General features: G+C 46.8%; 1 protein-coding gene across 1 annotated transcript in view; it reads left to right on the forward strand.

The window, feature by feature from the left end:
• The window catches only part of LOC106873275 (beta-ureidopropionase), a 25524-nt gene that overhangs the window by 21272 nt on the left and 3748 nt on the right, over window positions 1-504 (forward strand). The gene's annotated exons all lie outside the window — the stretch shown is intronic.

Here is a 504-nt window from a genome sequence, read left to right on the forward strand (position 1 = left end):
TAGGTCTCCTCAAGCATGGCATGTCACCCTACAATCCAAGGTACTTTTGAGTGGGCTGGTTATGCAACACTGGTGTAGGTTACAGCTGTGGACTCATTTTATTTGCCAGGTCTTCTCAAGCACAGCATATCTCCAAACATCTTGGTCTTTTGTTATTGCCTCCATGAGGCCCAACATTCGAAGGTCATGCTTCACCACCTCATCCCATGACTTCCTGGGTCTCCCTCTAGCCCAGACTCCTTCCACTGTTTGGGAGTGGCACTTCACACAGCTCTCTTTGTCCATCCGCAGTACATGACCATACCAATGTAAACATCTCTCTTGCATGCTGCATCCAATGCTTCTTATGTCTAACATTTCTCTCAGGGCACTTACACTCTGTTGTGTGTGCACACTGACATTACACATCTAGCGAATCATGTTAGCTTCATTTCTTTCAAACCTACGCATGTCTTCAGCAGTTACAGCCCATGTTTCACTGCTGTGAAGCATGGCAGTTCGCAC

This window comes from Octopus bimaculoides, chromosome 1, assembly GCF_001194135.2.
Source record: "Octopus bimaculoides isolate UCB-OBI-ISO-001 chromosome 1, ASM119413v2, whole genome shotgun sequence".
Classification (NCBI taxonomy): Eukaryota; Metazoa; Mollusca; class Cephalopoda; order Octopoda; family Octopodidae; genus Octopus; species Octopus bimaculoides.